At 41.2% G+C, this 9676-nt stretch overlaps 1 long non-coding RNA gene across 1 annotated transcript; it reads left to right on the top strand.

Moving 5' to 3' along the window:
• The first annotated feature begins 2701 nt into the window (after nucleotides 1-2701).
• LOC148342053 (uncharacterized) lies at nucleotides 2702-7383 on the top strand. The gene is made up of 2 exons (XR_015840226.1): nucleotides 2702-3092; nucleotides 4772-7383. It is a non-coding gene; the product is annotated as an uncharacterized LOC148342053 (long non-coding RNA).
• The last annotated feature ends 2293 nt before the right edge of the window (nucleotides 7384-9676 follow it).

Here is a 9676-nt window from a genome sequence, read left to right on the forward strand (position 1 = left end):
GCTGACCGGAGATAAAGCTTCCACAGCATAATCCTCTTTCTCTCTGACAACAGCAGCCCGGGGCCGACATCCAGAAGCGTGGCGGGCTCCCAACAGCATGGCATCAGCGACATATGATGCAGCCCTTTTAGTGGTCTCATGTTGGCGTGCTATTTCATAAGCATCAGCAAGGGTGGCTGGTCGCTTTTCCAACAACTTCTGGACCGTCTCAGCATCACCTAGGCCGTTAGTAAACACTTCAACAGCAATAGAATCTTGCTCACTTTCCACTCTGTCACCATAAGCTACAGCTATTCTTCCATAAATGTCATCCCGGAATTCGTGCAATGCTTCTCTGGGTTTACGCACCCGCTGTCTGAGTTCCACAGCGGCTGAGGCGGCATGAGCGGAGGAAGGGCCATAGGCAGTCTCAAGCTCATCTACTAGGCGGTGATAATCCCACTTCCATGAGCCTGGGTTGCGGTGGACGATGGCCCCCGCTGCTCCAACCAAACAGTGTTTCAACTGCGTCGTCATAGTCCTCTCCGACCAATAATTTGCCTCGGCGCAACTCTCAAACTTGTGCAGAAATTCTCTCCATGGTGTGCTGCCGTCGTATCGATCAGGGCGTAGTGTGGGGATCCTTTCTCTGGGATCATCATCTTCATCAGCATTAGTTTGGGGTTGAAGAAAGAAACGGTGAGGCTGTCCATCCCTCGGGTACTGCTGAGGACATGCAGGGATTTGCTGACTGTCTACCGCATCAACTTGTCTGTATTCCAACAATTTGCAAGGAGCTGGCGTGCTATATGCAAAACATCCCAGATTAGTAGAAGTAAATGGGTTCGAGTCCGGTGCTTCTATTTTTATGGTGGAAGCTGAACCACAGAGGGAACTGCTGTACGTGCAGTGGGGTCGTTTCTTATAAACGTCATCAGAAAAAGGGTTTGACCGGGAAAACTGTGGTGGGGCGAGCAAATCCTTCCCATTAGCACATGCGGTAGCACAATTTGCGTCACACAAAAATGGGTTATAATGTTCACATTTTGCCACAGGCTTGCATTGGTTAACTTCCTCAATCCATTCAGCACGTTTAGGAACACGGTCCAACAGCATACATGCGCATTGACCCTCGAGTCCAGAGTTTTCACGGGGATATTGAGCGGCAGCCATCGTGTGCTAGCTTAGCTACGAGCTAACGCACGTAGTTGTTGATAAGCCGCGAGTGCTATATTCCTCTGTGCTCACCACTCCTCTTAACGACGTGAGCTCGATCCTGTCCCTTCGTGGTCGCCAGTGTTATCCGTTCCTGCTCGGTTTCCTCCTGACCGTGGTCGGGGGGGCGCAGGGGAGATTCGTCTCCAAGGCCGGAGTTGCCCGGGGATCGTGATCGGCGCACGTCGTCGGAATGCGGAGTCCGTCTTCGCGGCCGGAGTTGCCCGGGGATCGTGATCGGCGCACGTCGTCGAAATGCGGAGTCCTCCCAATCAATAATAACACGCCAGCAGGGAGACAGTGGTGTACCTGTAGCCTCGCTTTATTGTTTTCATGCTCTTCCCTCTTCCATTTTTCACTTCCTCCTTTCATTCATTCAACACTCCAACCACATCCGCCCCCTCCCTCCTCCACGCATGCGCACCCCACACGTCACGCAAGCTTGTCACCATACTTGCAACATATTGATCAGAAGTGAAAATAATTGATAATAAAACAAAATTGTTTAACGTTTGAAAGGGAGATGTAATGATAGCAGTTATATCATTAGTCACTAGTTGGCAGTATTGCCTGACGTGTGTTTGGTTACCAGACGAACTCGTGTGTACACACATAGACGAGAATGCAAGTCAATAACTAAAGAGACACAAGCTTGCAGCATCACTGGACCTGCGTGACTTCTTAAGATAGAAGACAAAACTTTACAGTAACCATTGAAAAAACGGATAGTCACCATAATTTTCTTTTTTTTAAAAAAACGTATCGTAAACATACTAATGCTGTTGCTTTATGTTATTTACAGAGAATTTTTGTTTAAAATCCCCCTGGCTCTTCTTTTTGTCTTTTCTATATTATGTATGAATTAATAACTGTGTTTGGTTGTTAATGTTAATAAAGGTTTACACAAATAAAATTGACTTGACTTGACTTGACTTTTTTTTTTTTTTTACAAAAATCGTATGAGTAAATATTTATCATCTCATCAATATTTGCACCATAGAGTACTGAGATCCTTACGATAATAGTTCTCAAAATTATATTTCTTGTCAATTTAGCTTAGTTAAGGGATATTTTAATGACAATCTAACATCAATTTACAAAGACAGAAAACAAATTGGTGGTGGGGAGGCGCGAATCATTTACTTCTTGGTAGGGGCGGGCGTGAAATAATTGAGAAGCACTACTAGTATATGCAGACATTATATTCATACAATCTTGCAGCCCGAGTGAACCACAGCATTGTTGCAAGTTCGGTAGGAGAAACTTGAACGTCCCACTGCTGTTCCAGCAGCGGCTGCTCGGGGCATAGGCGGAAGTGACGTAGAAGCTGACTCGCCAATGGGGTGTTAATTTAGTTTTTTTTTTTTATCAACCGAATTAAAATATTATATGAAATATATATTAAAATAGAACAGCCAGGGTTAAAAAACAAACGCAGAGGCAAAGAAATATATTTGAAAAATACGTGCTTAAAGCATGACGTCATTAGAAAGCGCGCAGCTTCCGAAGGACCTCGACCACAAGCACCGACCCGTCCACACCGAAATAAAATTCTTCTGATTTAGTGTGGAACTGGCTGTAATTTTCTCACAGGATTTCCAGTGCTACTCTAAAGGACTACGACATAATTCATTAAGTCTTTGTGTCCGATAACCTCATCTTCGCGCGTTGATGCTTTTCGGTGTAGTTAGCTTAGCTTGTTAGCTAGCTAGCCGCTAACGACTCATCGCCAAGCAGAGATCAAGTGCAGATTTTTTGGACTTATCATTTGAAAATGTGTGAAAGAACGACACCCAAGTACAAAGAGGAACTTTGTGGAATAGAAGAAGAGAACGAGCAACATCTTCAACTGCTGGACGAAGTTTGCAACCAGCCTCGTGTTGTGCCACTCAAAGCAGGTTTGTACACGTTTTACTCTCATTTGCTTTGTAAAGAACGACATTGCATGCATCACAACATTCCGTTGTTTGGGGAATTGCGTTCAATGTTATTGCCGTTTTAGTTTTAAATATTGCTTGTCGGTTTGCTAAACATTTGTTTCTGCCAAATAAAATCAGTGCAGAAAATAAATGCCAAAGAATAACCAATAGTGGGGGGTGAACTCCATGTTTTCCCAGTATAAAATTTGAACTGATTATTTTACATTTTCAATTTTCTGGTTTTTATATCTTGTTTAAGCAATTCCTTACGGAAGGAATTCTGCCTAACTTACAAAATGTGCACACTGCGGCGAAAACATCAATGGCGGTTGATCAATTTTAGTGGATAAAACACAAAATATGAAGTTTTTTTTTTTTAAATCAAGTACGTATTGGTCTTATTTATTTATGAACTTTGTACTGGCTTGGTCGGGTGAGAGTCAATGAACCTCGGGTGGCCCTGCACAGTTTTGTGCACGTGTGCATAGTTTCACCTCATCCAAACATTTAAAATACATTGAATGCATCCATCCAAGGTTGCACGGATCTCATCGGTGATCAAGCGCATGCTGCATCTTTGGCTTACTATGAGCTTAAAAAGGGATACCGTCACAACCCCCTTTTCTACCAACAAGCCCAGGAACATTTAGTTCCTGATAATAAAAGTTCCTGTGGCCCAGGTGGTTAGCATCTCCCCCGCAACTCATAGTTCCCGGTAATTTATGCAAATGAAAATGATGACGGAACAATGGGAGGTGTTGTGTTACTTTGTTACTCATTACTGACACCCCATGGCTGTTAAGCATCATTGCAGTTACAAAATAATTCAGTGAACTCTAATAATATTATGGTGTATCTTAGTCTAATTTTAATACATATTGGATAACTTTAAAATATACAGTCATTATTCAAATATGTCAACATGAAAGTGTTGTTGCTTAATTTATGTGTAGGGATTTTGATTCTTCACACGTAATTTTGTTTTAAAATTTATTTAGAAACAGAAATTTTATTTTAAAAAAAATCAAAAGGGGAATGTTGGAACGTACTAGCAGGCTAAATGTCATTTTGGGAAAAAACAAAAAAACAAACATAAATCATGCAATAAATAGCGACTATGATGCCAGGGCCCCTTTAATTCTTTGAGGCATACAGATTACAATGGAAGCAAAAAGTACCCACGATGAAACTATCTCTAAATGCAAAATGAAAAATTTGTAAACATATTTCACTTGAAGGATTTCTATTCTATTAATGACATAATGTTGCGATGGCCCCCATCAATGTTAGGGTCCCACAACAGGTGTTCCATCAGACGCACACAATAGCCTGTGTGTGCTAACTTCAGCTCGCTTCCAGAAACGTCTGTGACTATGTCAGGAATTTAATCGGGCATCAGCCGCAACGTGCTTCCTTTTTAAATGCTCGTTTATCACTGCTGTGCTGCTCGGAAAGGGAGGTTTACATCGTAGGACGTAATTTTGTGAAATGCCCCCATGGTCTGGTCCAAATCGGGGTCACACGCATTGCATGCATCACAACATTAATGCGGCAGGTACAAGTCAAGGTAGCACGGTAGAAACAATATAAGACAAAGTCGACGCACGAGGTTTGACTTGACCAAACCAAATGTATGTTTGTCTTTTTGTGTCCGACAGAGGTCAGTGAAAACTATCTCCGTTTTGTGAAAGAGGAGCCAGACTTGACTCACATCAAAAAGGAGGAGGAGGAGGAGGAGATCTACAAGTCACCAGTGAACGTTGTCCCTATAAAGACTGAAGATGTAATCAAGGATGAGAGTGAGGACAAGAGAGGGGCGGAGCCTCCAAGCAGCAGTTCAAGTCATCACGTGACAACAGAAGGTGATGAAGACCACTGGGGGCCATCACAAGCACATAATGAGGACACATTATCAGACGCTCATGACGATGATGATGATGATGATGGGCAAGCCAAAGGTGAAAGGGCATGTCACACTGACTCATTAACTTCAAAGCTGTCTTTAAAACCGCACGCAAGAACACACAGTGGAGAAAAACAGTTTTCTTGCTCGGTTTGTTGCAAAAGCTTCCTGCATAAGTCAATGTTAACAATCCACACAAGAACACACAGTGGAGATAAACCTTTTTCATGCTCAGTTTGTGGAAAATGCTACTCCCAAAAGGGAAATTTAACAGAACACACACTGGAGAAAAACCTTTTTCCTGCTCAGTTTGTGGCAAAAGCTTCTCTGGAAAGTCTAATTTAAGAAAACACACAACAACACATAGTGGAGAAAAACCTTTTTCTTGCTCAGTTTGTGGTAAAAGCTTTTCTCTAAAGTCACGATTAACAGAACATACAAAAACACACACTGCAGAACCTCTTTCTTGCTTAGTTTGTGGTAAAAGCTTCTCCCAAAAGGCTCATTTAACAAGCCACACAAGAACACACAGTGGGGAAAAATCTTTTTCCTGCTCAGTTTGTGGCAGAAGCTTCTCTCATAAGTCAACTTTAACAAGGCACACAAGAACTCACAGTGGAGAAAAACCTTTTTCCTGCTCATTTTGTGGAAAATGCTTCTCTCGAAAGTCTGATTTTATAAATCACACAAGAACAAACAGTGGAGAAAAACCTTTTTCCTGCTCAGTTTGTGGAAAATGCTTCTCTGAAAAGTCTACTTTAATTAAACACACAACAACACATAGTGGAGACAAGCCATTCAGTTGCAGCGTTTGTGCTAAAAAATTCGCCACTAAACGGCTTGCTGAGAGACACGATTGTGATGGTGAGAATATAGGGCTGGGCGATGTGACCTAAAATCAATTTTGCGATAAATTGAGCAATTTTTCCTCGGTAATGATCAATGCACGATAAATTCCCCCTGAGGACCAAAATCAAAATAAATGCAGGAAATGCATATTAACAGTTTTTTTTATTGACCAACTGGTACACATCACTTTCAATGAAAAATAATAGTACAAAAACCATTTGTATAAACATTCCAAATAGCTTGCTTTGCATGATTTGAACAATGTCACAAAGAACAGCAGAAAAGGGGTATCTTTCACAAAATCTTTTTCTGCAAATAGATTGTGCCGAGATGCTGTAATTCCATTTGCAAAGGCCTAGATTTGTGTAAAGGTATCTTGTAAACAATATAAATAATGCCATGTGCAAAAGAGCTGGTCGCCTGTAAACAAAATGCTAAATAGAATGGAAAAAAATGTCAATGGAATGCCAGTGCCAAATAAACGCATGTGCTTCATCAGGAAAATGCTGTCTCAAGTACGCTGGTGCGCGGTCGCCACTTGTCGTCTATGTCATGCACGGTCAGGCTCAAACAGGGATCCATGTTGCGACCCGACCACAAGTCGGATGTGGATGCAAAATGCTTGACATGTCTAAGCTCCCGTCCCGATGTTGTCCATATCGGGAAGTGCTGTTTGCGGCAAAATATTTTCGTACCTCTCGTCGGCTACTTTCATGAGGCGTTTAAATCCTGTGCGCTCCACTGTAGCTCGAGGAGCTCTATCTTAAGCTATATGCTAGGCTATCGCGTCCACCTCTGAGACATTCTCTCGTATGGTGTCGCCTCCGTTCTGGGCTGTTGTCACTTGTCCAACCTTGCTTCTCACTTTGAACTTTTAGCACAAGCTCCAAGTCAACAGCATGGTTGTGTTGTGGGTGGTGAAAAAGAAAAGGTTGGGCGCGCTGTTTCAGATGTTTACGACGCACTTTGTAGTTTGTGTTCTTTTGCTCAAACATCGTCTTTATGGAACCCAAAACATTTCCAAACGACAGATGTCGAATTTCTTTTCGGGACAAGCACAACAGGAACAACTTCAACTAACGTTACTTCGCGTGTCAGCCGCTTCGGGATTTGAATCGCCAGCTATGACCGTGTCGTCAGTTTTCTTTCTAGTTCAGCTGGGTGGAGTCACGTGACTAAAAAGACTATTCTTTTTTTTTTAAACACCGAATTTACCGACATGGGCAAAATGATTGTATTAAATTTCAGGAACAGTAAATTTTCGGTTTATCGTCCAGCCCTACGAGAATAGCAGCGATCCTTGAAGCTTAAAAAAAAGGACAAAAAAAACTGAAGGAACTGACTCTTTGTGGTTAGATGTAAATGTGATTTTGAATAAAATATGATATATTGAATTTTGCAAAGCTTTTTTATTGACATTAAGCCAATGTGATCAGTGCCAGAATAACCATTGTGTCTGAGTGATGATGATTTTTTTTGTGATTTTACATCAAGATGTAAATAAAATTAATTGCCTTTGCCTGGAACAACATTTGTTAACGTTATGCTTTTCAGTTGTCTTTTTAAACGTACTTAATGGAAAAGGTGTGAGAAGAAACTGTGCTTATGAAATTGCTGCCTTCCACAATCATCAATAAAAACACTTGTTCCACTTGCTCAACTGGCCTTCGTCACCACGGAGGAGATGATCCGCATCACGCAGTTTTTTGCTGCTGCTGTCTGAATTGGACCCCGGAGGCCACCCGCCAGCGTTCCTGAATTTCACCGGCGGATCTTCAGCTATCCCACGTCTGACCCCAGATTGTTGTGGAATTTTCAGCAGTAAGGGAAGATCAATGAGATAGTCTGGAAAATAAATTGTCTTTTGGGTCAGTCTGCAGAGTAATCTCAGCTGGAGAAGTGCGTGGGAAGATACTGATGCACACAGGAAGATGAAGATTTATTTGACAGGAACTGTGTAATCTTAAAACAAAAAGATACTTTTTCTGCGTTGAGCCTACTTATCAGTCAAGTTCGTGTTGTTTTGGCTTCACAAAGAATCCTCGAGTACAAGAACCGAAAGGCACTTCCTTCAAAAGCAGGTGGCCACAATAAATAACAAAAACCTTACTTGCTAAATAATTTTCCGTAACATTAAGATTGGACAAAATAGTGACAAATATTTAAAAAGTAACTACAGTAACGATTAAACATTGAATACTAAATTATTACTAAAACAGTTCAATGAATCTTGAAATAAATAATGAATCACCGTAGTTTAATGAATACTGAAACGAATAATGAAATATTTAAGTTAGTTAAGTTATAAACATTGAAATCATTTTTTAAGACTCTAACATTTAGAGAATAAAACAGTGATGTATTTTAATTTAAAATTCGCAACCACGTCGCTGGCAAAAAACCCTGTAAAAAGGCAAATATGTTGACATAAAGTATCACTTTATCATGTCAACTGTTAATAATAGAGAAATACATTTGGAATACTGTCCAACCAACAACATGGTGTCAGATGTGAAAACAAAACCAGCAACAAAAGTAAAATTCAATACATCTCTCAAGTTCATATTTGGGAACTAAAATTTTTGGTCATGTGCATCTTAAGTTTTTCTCTATGTTTAGAAGAAGATAACAATGATTTGCATCGCAAATGGCGACATCTGTCGGTGAGTTGGTGACAGTGCTCCACACAGCCAGCAGCCAATCATATCACAGCGGGGTGTGTCCTGTTCTTCCGCTTTCGTGACGAACAGGAAATCCTTTCAGTGGGACTTTGAAAAACGACGCCATCTTTCATTCGTCTCGTCGAACAAAGAGAAGCACACGAGTTATCTCCAAGCAAAGACCAAGTGCGGATTTGTTGAGATTGGCGTTTGAAAATGTGTGAAAGAACGACACCCAAGTACAAAGAGGAATTTTGTGGAATAAAAGAAGAGAACGAGCAACATCATCAACTGCTGGACGAAGTTTGCAACCAGCCTCGTGTTGTGCCACTCAAAGCAGGTTTGTACACGTCTTACTCTCATTTGCGTTGTAAAGAACGACTTTCTATCGTTAAAAATATGCATCACAACATTAAGTTGTTTGGGGAAATGTGTTCAAGGTTATTGCCGTTTTATTTTTAATTCTTGCCTTTTACTTGTCGGTTTGCTGAACATTTGTTTATGCCAAATGAAATCAGTGCAGAAAATAAATGCCAAAGAAAAAACAATAGTGGGGGTAAACTCCGTGTTTTTTCCCTAGTATAAAATTTGAACTGATTATTTAACATTTTACATATTCCGGTTTTTAAATGGTGTGAAAGAAATTAAGTTGTCATGTCATCATGTTTCAAAACTATGCTGACAGATGTAGTGTATTTTTATATCCACTGTTGGAGTTGAGCCACTGAGAAAATGAGAAACATTTAGTAAATGAATCTTCAAAGCCAAACTTACTCCAATGCGTGTTCGTTTTTTGTACTCAAGAAGAAAAGGGCCAACAACAGCTGATTAGGGTTGCGATATTTTAGTTTCTTCGATTTCTGGAGTTCAGGGAATAGTACAAAGACAGATATCTGGGCGGCTTTTTCTTAATCTGACGAGAAACCGTACTCAGACGAGTCCAATCGAAAAATGGTGCGCTGATCTCAGCCCAGCCTCACATTTTCTAGGTTTCCTATGTCAAGGGTCATGTAGGTTGAATCGGTCGTCCTTGCTCCTTCCCCCGGCCCGGTCCACATTCCACGTCCAAGGCTGACCTTCTCAGGCAGGCGGCAGTCTCTCCGTCTCTCCTGCTCACATTCCCCTGTAATCTTGTCAGTGTACAGATTGTG

This window comes from Idiotropiscis lumnitzeri, chromosome 2 (genome assembly GCF_059441095.1).
Source record: "Idiotropiscis lumnitzeri isolate Australia: NSW breed Sydney's pygmy pipehorse chromosome 2, RoL_Ilum_1.0, whole genome shotgun sequence".
NCBI lineage: Eukaryota > Metazoa > Chordata > Actinopteri > Syngnathiformes > Syngnathidae > Idiotropiscis > Idiotropiscis lumnitzeri.